Below are 12800 nucleotides of genomic sequence, written 5' to 3' on the forward strand. Positions count from 1 at the left end.
TTTTGATGTTTCGTTGTTCACATTGTTCTTTTTGTCGAAGAACATGGAAGGGAAATCATGTACAAAATCCCAATCCCATACTCATCGGAACATATCTTGTAGTAAGTTTAAAACTTGGGCATAACATTTTTTAGGCTTTTAGGCCCCCCCTCCCCCACACACACACGAAAAAGAAATCACTGAAACCCCCCTAATAGCTCCTGTGACTGTATAGCTATTAATTTTGCTGGATGAGAGGCTTATAGCCACTGTTTACTTTTTATTGACTTCACATATCCTTTGTAACGAATGCGCCCTTGTGTACCACCACACACTTTGAAACCGAAGGCGTTTAGATTGCCAATCGATAGATAACTGGATGTTTCAAGATTTCTCCTCGAAAGCATTTTGGAACTCTATGATTTAGGATTGTTTCGTTTTTTGACAAAAATGGTAGACATCGATTCCCTACTTCTGCGTGATTTCTTTGACTAGTCATAGAGGACGTTGGAACCTTAAACTCACATTCTAATTTTTCCTCTTCCATTAATATTAGACAACTAGGCTGATACGGCTATCCATGGAAAAAGAAAAGCGAACAAATAGACAGGCAATTATCACCGATTTTCTTGGGTATATTGGTTTTCTTAAGTTTTTGTTTTCTTTTGTTTAATTATAGATAGCAGCTCTGAGCTTTTATTCAAGCTTTTTCTTATATTTTGCGTTTTCCACCCCAATTTTCGTTAGTATCATGTCCTTTTTTGGGGGTGTATGTATTCTTTTTTTTGTATCTGTTGAGAGGGAGTACTTTCATAGTTTAAAATCACGATATAAAAGCGAAACAAGCAAAGTGAAAACGTCTGCAAGGAATGATGAGGGCATATCCTGAGAATACTGCAGATAAGGCAGAAGGGTAGCTTGTCTGGGCAACAGTAAAACCGCGTAAATACTTGTGGAAAAGCTGTTGGTGCTCAAACCAACCCTTGTCCTTTCATAGAGGACAATAGAGGGTGGCTGTTTACTACCCAAGGAGATATTCAAGAGCATGGTAGGCAATATTTCTCAGATGTTCTGAAAATGTTGATTCCCCAAGAGCCACTGTGCAAGAAAAGGTCTTTTTCATATATTAATCAATTAATTCTATTAATTAGTTTCATTTTTAGTTGCTTGTTTCGGCCTCACTACGATGCTTTGCCTCATGCTGCGGTGAGAATAAAGACTTAGCCGGAAAATTTCCATTTAGAGTTACCTGAACATCCACCATACAGTTCAGACTTATCACCTCCCTCAACATTTCCTGGAAGCTATACTTCAATATCCTTAGCCTTTTTGGATACCGATAGTTGAAGATACCTTCTTTCACAATAGTAAATACTATATGTGAGTATTGTGTGATTTACATTACTTACCGCCAATACCCCAAGGGAGTTAGGGAGGGGTCTTTTCACCCCCAGAGGCTTAGTTATCAGACCTTTCAACTGTGTTAAACAAATTAGCTACCTCAAATTAGTATCATATGTCTTCAAGACAATCATGGGCGTGGGAGGGGGAGGGGGCTTAATGCCCTTCAATCACTTTTAACTCTTGAAAAGGACACATAATCTTTTAGTATCCAATTGAATAAGCCCCCTCTCAAGATTCTCGACAACTTATTCCATTCAAAGTACCTTTGTGAACAAAAAAGATAAATAATATATAGTGGTCATTTTACTTTATACTTAGTCAGCCTTATTGCGTCGTCTATAAAAGGAGATAAGCCTTATAAGACTTTTTGTCGAAATATTCGTGACCATACCCTCGATCTGCTTCAAAGTGGCAAAGGAGAAGAGAACTCGAGAAACTTGAGCCTGTCTTCGACAAGGTAGAGGCTGTAGTGGTAATATTTTTGCTCTTATATTTTTGCCTCAATATCCTGCAGTTTAACAGATCAACTGGCCTTTGATATTCTTAAATTTCATTGGTGCCTTTAACTCCATCATTTGCCAGAAACTTCGAAAATCCTAGATATTGACAGAATGCCACTCAAATTTACTGAATTGATGAAGACATCCTATGACGTGGAAGCAAGTTGATTTAAGGGTCTATGGCGAAAAAACTGCCAAATACCTGGTTGACTATGGAGTAAGACAAAAGTGCAACCTCTCTGGTTCTGTTCAGTTTCTGAGTCTACTGGGCACTTCAAAGTGCACTGTGCTCTTATTTAAGAGTTCAGGTCAAACATCGTGAGTCAATCGACCATTGACTCACTTCGATCAAACGGACGGTGTTGGCCTCGTTTGAGACTATGAGTGGGCCCAAAACATGCGTGACTGCATGATGGTCGGGGTGGACCTGATTAGCTCGAAATTGAGCATGGTAAAAATAAAATTCATGGCTATTAATCACTAAGCATTATGTTCACTAATTGTCAATCACGACCCAAATGTAACAAGTCAAACATTTTACTATTTATCTATGTTTTTAGCTTTGTACTGATGGATCTTTTGGCGCTGATATCCAGCAGTGAAAACTAAAAGCGTACACTATATTTGCCTCTTTCCTTGTGTAATTATCGCGACTTCAATGTCTTAACAAAATTTTGACTCTACATTGCTCTAGTCGACACCATGTTAAACTCGCTATTAATACGCTCACCGTTTAAAGAGGTTGAACAACGTGGTTTGGAATCCATCACATCAGAACAGAATACTTGCCTCATCGATTACTTCTAGCCAAGGCTATTAGGTCCTGCAAGAGAAGAGTAGGAGGATAAAGGAAGTATTGATGGAATCTGGGCAACTCAGACCTTGAACCAAGGCAATCCTAAATGTGCCATTACAAATGATCAGCCCATCAGCTCGCATTTGCAGAGAAGCTGGCAGAAGATTATTCAGCATGGTCCAGAGAGATCTTCATGATTTTTAGAGAAGCTAGAAATACACCGATTCCAACCATAAGTGAGTAAGTAACATTCCTTTTAGCCAAAGTAGCAGTTTTACGGCTCATAATCTGAGGGAGCGGGGGGGGGCAAGGTTTGCCCCAAGAATGTAAATTAAAAGGAATTTAGTGTCATAAAAGCGAGAGGGGGCAGCTGCCCCTGCCCAGGCCTAAAATCATCACTGCTTTGACGTGGCCTATAGTTTCATTTTAATACCCTTAGTCGTGTCTGGACATCGCAAGTATCCATTTGGACTGGCTGGAAAAACATAGTGTCTTTTTATTTAGTTTTACATCCCCTCAGCATTTCTTGATGGTTTTACCTTAACACCCTTAGCTTTCGATGCACAAGATCAAACATACCTCCTTTCTAAATAATAAAAATCTACACCTAAGCAATGGCCAACTTACAAAATTTACCGACATCGCCCCTGGGGCAGTAGGAGGGTGGTATTTCATCCCAGGAGTCATAGTAATTGCACCTTTTGACTGTTTTGAATAAAATGAGATTCTCAAAATTGTGATCTGATACCTTTTTATGTCGACTAAGGAGCGTGTTGAATAGGAGACGGTTGGGTTACAACCACTGGTGACTCAAAAAGGGTAGTAAACTTATAATTCCACTCAAATGGCCACATGAAAGAAACTCCTGCATTATTTAGAAATTTCCCTTTGGATGTTTGCCAATCGTTCATAAGAAAGAACTTCTAAACTATCTGTAATCGATTTAATTATTGAATTTTTAGTCGGATTTCTTTTTCATAATTATCTCCGATGTAGACATGTTGGAGAATGGTTTTTACTTAGTGAGTATAATAAAAAAAACGAGGTTATGCAGACCACAACAACAAGAAATTGAACAGCAATAAAATTTGAATTGTCAAAAAAAATCCTTCTGCTCGTACAGTTTTCAATCTAAATTGACTGAAAATTTTTATGAATAAAATCCATTTTCAGCTTTTCTTTTGAAAGGCAGTTTGACAAGCAATCATTGATGACACTCTATGCTGATAAAAAAAATAATAAATTAATCGAATTTGACCGATTGCACAAAGACCTTTTTCCGCGAAAACACAGCAATGTCAAGCCATAACCTGCACCGTAAAAAAAACTTTCTTTCAAGGGAGAAACAGAAAAAATGCACATTTTTAAATACGCGGCTAGTCAATTTCCTGAAGGCCCTGCATTCGGGATAAAATCCTTCTCTTAAAAAAAAAGGCTAGCCTTTCATAGAAAATTTAAAGGCAAGTTATAAATTCAATTTTCCGTAAGATTTTATGGTAAATTTAGAGGTTTTTTCACTAGGCTACATTGGAATTGTTAGGCAGAAGGTAGAGACACCACTGTAGGCTGTTTTATGGACCTTCCAATTATATCTGACTTTATATCTGAATTATATCTGACAAACATTCTTGAAAATAGCCTACCATCTCTTATTAACAGTAGCCAGTAAAATTTTAGTTTAGCTACTTTTTGCTATCTTGAAAAGAGGCTAGGCTAGGAAAATGAAATGCATTGTAATTATTACAGTGCTAAAAACTTACTAGCCTATGTTGAGGCATTGCCAAGCTTCAATGTTTAATCTCTTCTGATTTCTGAGTCTTAGAAGTTTGCCTAGGCTACTACACAGGTCTATACCTATTGATACTTTGAAAAAACTACATTTTCCCTTAATTTTCAGTGATCAGTTTTTGGGTCAATGTTCCTATTACCTGAACAATTGCTTAGGGTCAGAAATATATACATTTGATACATTTTGACTTAATAGATACATTTTGACTTTTGGAACATCTTTTCTCTCTTGCATAATTACTGCAAACTCACCATTACAGAGTTATTATATACTAGCTGTTGGTGTGGTGCTACCAACACCTAGTCGGTGGGGGTGCTTTGCACCCCCCAAGCTTTAGTCTGTAGACCTATCCCTTAATGTTTTATTTTTCTAACATAACCTGTTTCCAAGATAGCCTAGCAAAAAATAGCTAAACTAGAATTTTACCACATTAGCCTACAGTTTGGCTACAGCCCCTCAAAGAAAACTTCTTACTAAAGCAATTGGTCCACAACACCAAATAAGCTACCAAAGCAACACATAAAAACAAAAGCAACACAAAACCAGAAGAATGGAACAACAAGTGCTGTCCAAGAAGAGATAAGAAACTAGAAACAATATTTTTTTTTTTAGAACAAAGACCCAAAACAATTGACCTACCCCTCCCACACAAAAAAGCAAACCAAATGTATTTAAGGTACTCCAACCCCATCCAGATAATAAAGAGTCCAGCATAATGCAGGTTAGATTTTAATTAGTTTTAGTTTTATTGACAAGCAATTCTGATTTTCCCCTTTCTCATCTTCACTTGATTAGTTGCAATTCCTTTTTTCTTGTTGTTAGACATTTCTGTTCTTTTCTGGTTTTTATCAGCATTGAGCATGCCTTGTTTGGTGCATCTAAAGATATTAATGGTCTTTTTTTCATCTTTGCTTGTCCTTCTTTCTGTATAGAAGGAGGACAATTTCTACCTTCCTGTATGGAATAAATTCTGCTCATTTTGGGGTTTAATGTTATTCTTTATTTTCAACAACATAGACCAGAAACATTCCCAGAAATCCTAAGGGTGTAGGTATTAATTTCACATTTTTTATGTATTTTAAAAAGTTTGTTTTTGTACCCCTCTAAAAAAAACCTTTGTTGGAAAATTACTGCAAAATTTGTTGCATAATTACTGCAAACTCACCATTACAGAGTTATTATATACTAGCTGTTGGTGTGGCCCTACCAACACCTAGTCGGTGGGGGTGCTTTGCACCCCCCAAGCTTTAGTCTGTAGACCTATCCCTGAATGTTTTATTTTTCTAACATGACCTGTTTCCAAGATAGCCTAGCAAAAAATAGCTAAACTAGAATTTTACCACATTAGCCTACAGTTTGGCTACAGCCCCTCAAAGAAAATTTCTTACTAAAGCAATTGGTCCACAATACCAAATAAGCTACTAAAGCAACACATAAAAACAAAAGCAACACAAACCAGAAGAATGGAACAACAAGTGCTGTCCAAGAAGAGATAAGAAACTAGAAACAATATATTTTTTTTTTTTTTTTTAGAACAAAGACCCAAAACAATTGACCTACCCCTCCCACACAAAAAAGCAAACCAAATGTATTTAAGGTACTCCAACCCCATCCAGGTAATAAGAGTCCAGCATAATGCAGGTTAGATTTTAATTAGTTTTAGTTTTATTGACAAACAATTATGATTTTCCCCTTTCTCATCTTCACTTGATTAGTTGCAATTCCTTTTTTCTTGTTGTTAGACATTTCTGTTCTTTTCTGGTTTTTATCAGCATTGAGCATGCCTTGTTTGGTGCATCTATAGATATTAATGGTCTTTTTCTCATCTTTGCTTGTCCTTCTTTCTGTATAGAAGGAAGACAATTTCTACCTTCCTGTATGGAATAAATTCTGCTCATTTTGGGGTTTAATGTTATTCTTTATTTTCAACAACATAGACCAGAAACATTCCCAGAAATCCTAAGGGTGTAGGTATTAATTTCACATTTTTTTATGTGTTTTAAAAAGTTTGTTTTTGTACCCCTCTAAAAAAACACCTTTGTTGGAAAAAAACATTTTTGCTGGCTTTTTGCTGGGAAAATTTTCACAGAGATGATTACCATCATGATTTTAAAAACAATAAGAATTCTTTCAAATGAAGTCTTTTTCAAATGAAGGTGTGCAAGAAACATTTTTCACCTTGTATTTTTTGCAAGAAAGTTTCTGGGTAGAATTTTCAGCTGGAATGGAATTGTCTTGAGGGAATTTTCCTGGATGGGGGGAGGGGTATTTTTACATTGAAAGAGCTTTCCATGGTGGAATTTTTCCATGGGGGAAGGAATTTTTAATGTAGGAGAGCCATATTTCCCAGTATTATTTGAGAATAATTAGAAAGTAAATTTAAAAAAAGCTTTCTTAATGGTAAGTATAGTTTAGTGTATAGTATAACTATATTTTGCTATAAAAATACTTATAATTAATTGCAAGTTTTGACTTTTTGTCCCAATTCTTTAAGAGCAACTCCTTCAATCACTTTTCAATCATTAGTTATGAGAGAGTGTTGGTGGGTGCAGAGTGGGGATGGGGGTTGGTGCCTGAGACAACCTTAAGGGAGCTGGATTTACTGGCATGATCTGATTAACAATCAGAAATTGAAATTTTAAAAATAAGTTTTTTCTAACTGAAATTGCCAAAATACATCAAGAAAGACAAAAAAGAGTCCATATATGAGTGGGACTGCATCCCTCTAAATCCCTTGCTCTTTAAACTAAAGTTTTCATTGCTTTGACAAAGCTTTTTATTCTAATTAAGTGGCCCTAATGTTTTTGCAGTCTTTCTTAAATAATTGAGAAAAAAGTCAAAATTTAGCATGAAAAAAGAGGGACTTAGGAGGTGGAAGCCCCCTCATATATGGAAAAAAAATCTGTTTATTCAAAGTTTTAATAAGAGTCCCTACTTCTAGTTTAAAAAACTTGTTTTTTCTCTCAAAATTTGATTAACTTGTTAATTTCATAAAAATATTACTGTATTGAGCATTAAAAATATTTTAATAGCAAATACCAAATTTTTGAAAACATCAGAACCCATCCAGAAGTATTATGACTTCTGCCAAATTAAAATTTATGCATCCTTGGACTAAATAAGTCAAACATCTCAGTCTAACACTAGTAAAATTAAATAATAATAAAAAACAGGTTTTTCAGTTCAAAGTATGGAGCAACATTAAAACTTAAAATAAACAAGAATTATATGTTTAGTTTGGGATGGGGTCAGTGGTGTGATTCTGTAAACTTAGCCAGAGTCAACCCAGCTCTAAATGGGTACCTGGAGGGATCTGGGGAAGGTAAACAGGAAGGGTGTGCAAAAGCACAGGATGGTTGCCCCGCCCCCATTGCACTTCCTGGCTGAAGGGCCAAGAAACAGAGATCAGAACCATCAGTAGCGACTGTAAAGTCTAATGCTGTATCCTTTACCTTTCCTTTTATATGTATATGGGGGGGGGTCCCCCTAGTTAATTCCTTGCTTTTTAAGCTAAAGTTCAAATTTTGTTCCAATTCTTTAAGAATGAGCCCTGAATCAAAAAGGTCATTTAATTATAATAAATAGCTCTTTTGAAAGTACTAAAAGAAACGTTAGCATAAAGAGTGAGGTATTGAGCAAAGGGTGAATCCCCTCATATACATAATAATTTCTGTTTTTTTTAAGTTTGAATGTTGTTCCATACTTTCAGTTGAAAATACTTGTTTTGTTAATTTCATTTCTGATTGTTGTTTAAACAATGCTGGGAAATCCTTTGCCCCTTCATAGAAATATTGGAACCCCTATGTGGAAAATACCCCCCCCCCTATAGAAAACACTCCCCTCTCCATGAAGAATACCCAACATCCCCGGAAAATATACCCCCCCCCCTGCAGAAAATATCCCCTCAGGAAAATAACTTCTGTGGAAAATCATGCTTTCTAAATTTGAGAGTTTTATTTTTTTATTTTCTGTAGGGGGAAGGAGTTTTTGTACTTGAGTATTATGCACTAATCACTCAAGTTTATGCTGTGTAAAACTTGAGAGCAAACTGATGTCTTCATTAGTTTCTTTCCATTTAGCACAAGACAAGACAAAGACAAGTGACAGAATAGATGGGAAATATATAATTTGGCTTCAATATTTGCACATAAAGGGAGGGGGAGGAGAAGAGTAAAGTATTTAGAAAGTTTGAAATCAGAAAACAATTCTTACTCCATAATATGCAGAATAATTGTACATAACACATTTTGCATGCAGACCAGCTATGATTTACCCCCCTCTAATGTGTAAATATATAGCCTAAATTGGTTTCTAAAATAACAAAGAAACTGGTTTGTTTGCAAGTTTTGCACACCATAAACTTGAGTGAGTGACATTTAATGCACAAGTACCAGATTTTTTCATGAAGAGATAGCCATATTTACTGGTATTACTCAAAAACAATCAGAAATTAAATTAAAAAAAAAGTTTTTGCTGTTAAAATTTGTTCTGTATGTTTCCCATTAACAAATACTATCTGTAAGTAATTAAATAAAAAACAACAAGTTTTTTCTACTGAAAAAAAGGAGCAACATCAAACCTTAAAACGAGCTGAAATTATTATGTATATGAAAGGGGTTGTCTCCTTTTCCTGACCTCACTCTTTATACTAAAGTGTTTTTTTTTTCTTATAGAATTTTAGGATAAAGCTCATTGTTCTAATTAGATGGCCATTGTGTTTTAGGAATTGTTCTTAAAGAATTAGGACAAACAGTCAATATTTTAGTGTAAAGAGCATAAGGGGTTGTGAAATGGGCTGGTCCTTTCATATATTTAAAAGTTTCAATTCGTTTTTAATTTTGATGGTGCTCCTTACTTTCTGTTGAAAAATTTCATTTTTTATTTAATTTCTGATTGTTTTTAAATAATACTGGAAAATTCGGCTCCTTCCATGAAAAATTTCGGTAATTATGTATTATATGCCACTCATTCAAGTTTACAATGTGTAAAACTTGAGAACAAATCCATTTCTTTGTTACTTTAAAAACAAATTTGGTCTATATATTTGCACATTAGGGGGGGGGGGGGTTAAAGTATAGCAGGTCTGGATGCAAAGTTTGTTAGGTACAGTTATTCTGCATATTATGAAGTTAGAATTGTTTTCTGACTTCAAAGTGTCCAAATACTTACCCCCCTACCATTATGTGAAAAAATATATAGCCCAAATCATGTATTTTCCATCTAGTCTGTCACTCGTCTTTGTCTTGCCTCACACTTAGTTGAAAGAAGCTAACAAAGAAACATGCTTGTTCTCAAGTTTTACATAGCATTAACTTGAATAAGTACCCATTATAATACACAAGTACCAACATTCCTTGCCACTATGGAAAATAAAAAACAAAACCCAAATCAAATCCTCAAATTTCGAAAGCCTTATTTTAAAGCTTGGGGGGTATTTTCCATGGTGGGGGGAGAAAACGCCAGCCACCCCTTCTTATATACGAAATAATTTCTGTTCGCTTAAGTTTTAAGTTTGTTCCTTTCCTTCAGCTGAAAAAGCCTGCTTTTTTTGTTGAATCACTCAAAGGCACAAACAGTTCTCAGGGGAAAACATTGAAATGCTGCTGATTTTTAATAGCCGAAAACAGCCAGTAGTTTATTCCTCTATCTGGAGACCGAGCCCATGTAATTTCAAATCTAGATTTTGTGGTAAGCATTTATCTCATTGAAGCTTATTTTTATATTATTCCATGTTTTGAAAAAAATGTGTAAAATATTCTTTAATTGCAATTTTTTTTTTTATTGAACTTTGGCATAAAGAAGAGTTAATTAATTTGAGCAAAAAAATTATCAGAGATATCAAAATCAATACAACAAATACAGAAAGTTAAAACATCAATATATTGTTGAATCAAATTATCACCCAGCACTTCCAATTTGATGCAAAACATATGGTCATAAAACTCGTCTGAAAATGGACTCAAAGTAAAACAGTGGTATGCTTTGGGTTTAGTTGTGTGAGCTAATTGCCTATAGCCAGTTAGATTCCTTCTACATACACCTTATCAACGTATCGTTAATCAGCAATGCAAGAGTAGAATGCGACGTAAATTATCCAAATAAGGTACGAAATTTTCCTGGGGTTCTGACTATAACTGATCTTGGTTCTTGACAAAAAAGATTTATCTTAATTTTTAATCCTCTTTTTCATAATCTTATGATTTGCTCAATGATTGAGTAAAGGTATAAGGCACAAAACTCTCAATTTTTGCTTCATTTAAACAGTATGCTAGATAAATTTCTCATGTTTCACCTTTATGACACAAAGATTGTTTAAGCTAAGTCTCATTTGGGGAGGTGGGAGTGGACATGGATAATTCTAAATATCTTCCAAGGAGATCATTAAGGCTCTGGATCCATTCTGGGACTATTATTCACCTAAATCAATTAATTTCCAAAATAAAAACACTAATCTAGAATTTCACCTTTGAAAATATTTGGTTAAATTCTACAGGAGAGCTATTGTCTATTTTGTAATGTAGTTGAGGAAGGTGAAGGCATCTTAGCATCCACAGCTGTATTGATTCCCTTAGAAGGTAGTTTAGAGCACCTACTTCTGGGCCTTCCCCCTCAAGAAGCAGTGTCCTTTGATGACCTTTTAAAGTCTTTTTGTTATGGAAGTGAAACACTGAGGCACAGCAAAAATATTTGGAGTCTTGTTCCTGTTTTCACTCCTGATTAATAAGGTTTAAAGCAATTGAAAAGATTAAGCCGTAGGTAGACCTACGGCTTAAAATTCTACTAAATTAATAGGAATTGTGTTTTCAAAATTAGGGTCAATGAAAAGAGACTGAAGCCCCATAATTAAGGTTGATCTAATTTTTTTGTTTTATTTAGATTAGCATAAATCAATAATAAGCTGCTTTGACATTTGTTACTATATATACAAATATTTATGTCACAAGATCGTGTGCATTGTTTCCTTGTGGTTCAAAAATCATGAATTCCTTAAACTCTAGTAAAGATAAAACCCCAATTACTTACCAAAGAGCAGTTCATCAAATACCATGTGACTGCAGCAATTATTACGTGGGTAGAACTCACCAAAATTTGTAAAAACACATGCAACAGCTTGAATATTATATAATAAAGGTTTTAATGTTCATAATTTTTTTTTGATTTTACTCTAAGCAACAATATCTCAGAATAACCCAGCTGTGCAATACTTTTTGAAAATACCATTCTCATTAGTAATGATTTGAGTATTTAACAAGTTATTTGTGAGACAATACCAATTAAACTTAAGCTAAATAATATTTGTAAAAATAGGATTTTTGGGGAGTATTCACATGATGCTTTATCTACAAGTTTAATTAAAAATGATTCAACAAATTATACTATAAAAACAATAGCCAATACCAATGAAATTATAACAAAATGATCTATGAGGTTAGCTTCCAAAAAAGCAAGAATTATGTTTAAACATGTTCTTGATTTGTATTTACCTGAATAAATAACAGTGCTTTGGGTTGTTTTATCTTCACTCATGGTTGAACTTAGTTGAAGTAATAATGTGGTGACTGCTTTATTTTTTAATTTTAGTTTGAAAAATTGCATTTTATTTCTTATATTATATATATATATATATATATATATATATATATATATATATATATATATATATATATATATATATATATATATATATATATATATATATATATATATATATATATATATATCTTATATATATATAAAAATAAGTTGTCTGTCTGTGGATGTGTGGATGGATGTGTGGATGGATGTGTCAGGTGACGTCACCTGAAAAAACTGGATCAGGTGACGTCAAAACTGAAAAAACAAAAAAAAGGCAAAAACTACAAAAAAAACTAAAAACTAATAAAAAAAATAAAAAAGCTAAAAAACTAAAAAAAACTATAAAGGTAAAAACCAATAAAAAACTAAAAAAAAAACTGAAAAAACTAAAAAAAGGCAAAAACTACAAAAAAAACTAAAAACTAATAAAAAAAGTAAAAAAGCTAAAAAACTAAAAAAACTAAAAAAACTAAAAAAAGGTAAAAAACTAAAAAAAAATAAAAAATAAAAAAAAACTAAAAAAAAGGAAAAAACTGAAAAATAAGCTAAAATAAAGGTAAAAACCAATAAAAAACTAAAAAAAAAAAAAGGAAAAAACTAATAAATGACGACACTCAAAGAGAAAGCGACCAGGACAAAAGGAATGTTCGATTAGCAATCAACAAAGCACCGGGACACAGGGAGTATAAATGACGACCAGGACATAAGTAAAAAAAAAAAACTATCTATATATATAAAAATAAGTTGTCTGTGAATC

At 33.9% G+C, this 12800-nt stretch overlaps 1 protein-coding gene across 4 annotated transcripts in view; it reads left to right on the forward strand.

The window, feature by feature from the left end:
• Window positions 1–4001: 4001 nt before the first annotated feature.
• LOC136025924 (SH2B adapter protein 1-like) overlaps window positions 4002–12800 on the forward strand; it is a 44280-nt gene continuing 35481 nt past the window's right edge. For 2 of the 4 annotated variants that reach the window (XR_010617176.1, XM_065702002.1), the window contains exon 1: window positions 4002–4139. The gene's annotated coding sequence lies outside the window, so the exon portion shown is untranslated. Of the gene's footprint in view, window positions 4140–9997; window positions 10157–12800 lie in introns of all 4 variants that reach the window. The other 2 variants (XM_065702003.1, XM_065702005.1) reach the window with 2 other exon arrangements.

The sequence above is a fragment of the Artemia franciscana genome, chromosome 4, assembly GCF_032884065.1.
Source record: "Artemia franciscana chromosome 4, ASM3288406v1, whole genome shotgun sequence".
Taxonomy (NCBI): Eukaryota; Metazoa; Arthropoda; class Branchiopoda; order Anostraca; family Artemiidae; genus Artemia; species Artemia franciscana.